This window comes from Alligator sinensis, unplaced genomic scaffold (genome assembly GCF_000455745.1).
Source record: "Alligator sinensis unplaced genomic scaffold, ASM45574v1 scaffold571_1, whole genome shotgun sequence".
In the NCBI taxonomy this organism is placed as follows: domain Eukaryota; kingdom Metazoa; phylum Chordata; order Crocodylia; family Alligatoridae; genus Alligator; species Alligator sinensis.
The window spans coordinates 191,202-194,523 of NW_005842300.1; positions in this window are offsets into that span (position 1 = coordinate 191,202).

Sequence of the window (3,322 nt, forward strand, 5' to 3'; positions counted from 1 at the left end):
CTCACCTTCAACTATGTGAGTAAGCTCATTGTACTGTTGGATTAAAATTAAATAGTCTGTGATGAAGCTGGGGATGGTTTAGTTTGGAGACAGACCCACTATATGTGGTTGGTCCAAAGACAGACCAATAATGTAGGCTTTGCTAAATGCCAGTAAACTTTCTTGGGGTAATGCCACAAAAAGAAGGATCTCCATGGGAATGGTGTGTGATTTTATATGGTGTTCCTGAAATTCTTTAGGTTATAGATTATATTATTAAAAAAAAATCCCCTCATAGGTAATGTGGTTTAATTTCCTATTTGAAATAATCTAATTTAAGAGGACGTTTTATAAAATTGTTGAGGTTTTAAATGCTTGGACATTAAAATTAACCAATTCAAAGCAATAACCCCTCTAAGATATTCATATCTGTTTGCTGAAGGAAAAAAATGTATAAAAGACACTTTTGTGAAAGATTTGACTTTAATGTCAGAAGGACATTCAGAGAAGTCTCTATATGTCTTTCCATTCAAAAGCCCTGCAAGTACAGTTCAAAAGCAAAGTCATCAACTATGTTTGATTTCAAAATTTCCCCCTGTTCAGTAACTTGGAAAAAAAGTTAGGTCATTTTTGACCACTGACTAATCGCCTTTCAGTTTTATTAGTAAGGCTTTGAATTTCAATAGTCGAAATAGTTGGTAGCTTTTGGGCAAGTCAGATGCGTTGATCTTCCAGAGTCTGATTTTTGATGGCAGAGTATAAAAAAATGTTGAGATAAGTAGAAGTATCAAGTTGCTTGGTGCACATCTGCCTGTCTATCCCAGAAATACTCATTCTGATGCATACAGTCGTGTTTCTCAGGTTGCATAGAAAAAAATTAAGCAAAGTAAAGGAAGGACAGATGCATCATTCTTCTTTGCCTTGTGCTAAATTTGAGGATTGGGCCCTTTTGCATCAAAGTTTGGAAAGTGTAGTAAAATTGTCTTTGTAACCTCTGACACGGGCTTACGTGCCGTAGAGCATCTTTCTTTAATATAACTTGTCATATTCCTTTCTAAACTGGCTCAACTGACAAGCTTAGCTAAGACTAACCTATACTGACTTCAGTAAGCATCCGACTGAACGCGCTTATCTGGAGTGCAATGGGAGTTGAGAACAGCGAGCCAGAGGTGTTCAGCACTTCGCAGAGCTTGACATATCGACAGTTTAGAATCAGAGCATTTTTAACACTTGATTTTCGGCTTTTTCTTTGAGAACACGACTTTACTGGATTGGATCAAGACCCTAGTAACTTAATGCTTCTGGTAATCAGTGTCTCATACTTCAGAGGAAATCATGTTAATGCACTCGAGTCAAAATCCACACCATTGGATAAAGTGCCATAGTCATCGAGACCAACATAATTTCATGAGCAGATGTCACCAGCTCACTGTCCACTTCACTCTCCCTGTCATTCACACTCTCCCAACGTGAACCTTAGGTCACTCTACCATTAACCTCTCCCCACTGTGCAGAGCACCTGTTCATGAGAAATGTTTGATTCTTATCATTCAACCATTTTTTAATGCACAACAGGAGTGTGCCCTTTAACCCAGGGATATTTATTTTCCGTAAATCTTTTATGAACAATGCAATCAAAATGCTAATCAAAAGCATTCTGAGATTCAAGCACATTAAGTCTACAGGGTCACCTCTAATTACTGTTTGATTAATTTTTTTTTCAGAGCTTCAACAAATGCTTTTCCTTTCCAAAAGATATTTTCGTTTGACCCGTTTGTGTTACATTTCATCCAAACGTTTCGCTATTGCTCTTAAATGGGCTCTTGAGATTAGAAGATCTTAAAGATGGCTTGACCCCAAGTCCACTCAAGTCATTGGAATGAATCCTGGTGACTTTTTGATCACATTTGCAATCTTTATTGCTTTTATTCCATATTATGTTCTTCAGTGCCTTCTGCTCAATGCTGCTCTGCCCTAGTGAATTAAGGCTTGATTCTGCTCCCTTGGAAATCAAGGAATTAGTTCAGTAGCACAGGAGCGCTTCCATACTGCAGGGGGGTGTCTCCTGGACTTGAACTACTCAAAAGCTTGAAGTTAAACACATGACTAAATTCTTTACTGATCCATGGCCATACATTCCTAAACTGCCAAAAAACATGTTGGATTTCTTATGGGAGGCTCCCTTGGAATCAGGATTGTTTTGTTGTCCTCTGCAGTAAAGATTAATGCAATATGAATAATTTATTTTACTCCTCTACTCTTAATATATAACCCTAACCCTAATCCCTGTCTTCTTTAGGGTTCAATCCTAAAACCTTTGAAACAAATAGCCTGGTATTTATCTGAAGGGGATTTGGGTCAGGTCCTTATTTTATTGGTCTACAGTCTTGTTGTCTTGGGGAAAAAAACCCAACCAAACCAAAAATCACAACTTATTGTCACATTTTGTACACATTCTTCACATGGATATCGATTGAAAGCTGATGAAAGTCAGTGGAAAGGTTTGTTCTGATGTCAGTAGGTTTAGGATCAGGGCTGAGATCAGGGTCTCTTTTCCTCATTTGTTACTTCACAGTTGTGTGTAACCTAATGTAGGTTGTGCTTCATTCTCTGTGTGTGTGTCTGCACGTGCATGTGCAAGGAAAGGCAGGATTGTAATGGATTCACATGATGGGGGGTAATCACTGCTGATTGTTATTTGCACTGCCCTAGTGACTGTTAGAAGTGCTAGCTAGGCATGGGCTAGCGCCATGTGAGACATGGAGATGTTCAAATATCTCCTCTATCTAAGCAGGCAATGCTTATTCTTCCTTTCTTTTTGCTCACTCACCTGAGCTAACTGCCTTTCGGATACATTGCTTTTAGCTCCTGGGATGCTGGAATGGCTACAGAGATTTTGAGCTTCATCCCACTCTTCAGCTTTACCTCACTGTCTACATATTCCTTTTTAATGTCCACCGCTAACTTTGCACCCAGTAGAGCTCATTCTCTCCTCCTGTATTAACTCTTTTCACTTATTTAAAACTAAGCACCCAGTCCTCACATTTTGTCTGCTCTGATGACTACTGAAGCCCTTTATAGACACCAATGGAGTTTTTACTCTTTACTTCTCCCCATTGTGCTCATAACTTCAATGGGCCGGATTTGTTTCCATTGATGTCTTCTCTCACTTGCCTTAAGTTCACAGGAAAAAAAGCCACCAGCTTTGCTTTAGGAAAATCATTTTTCACCTTTCTTTCAACTCTTTGGTGTCTAGCTTTTACAAGGACTGTAGACTTCACCCCATTTAAAAAATAAATGTCCCGTACACCACTGCCAATTCTCAAGTCAAGAATGCTTCTTT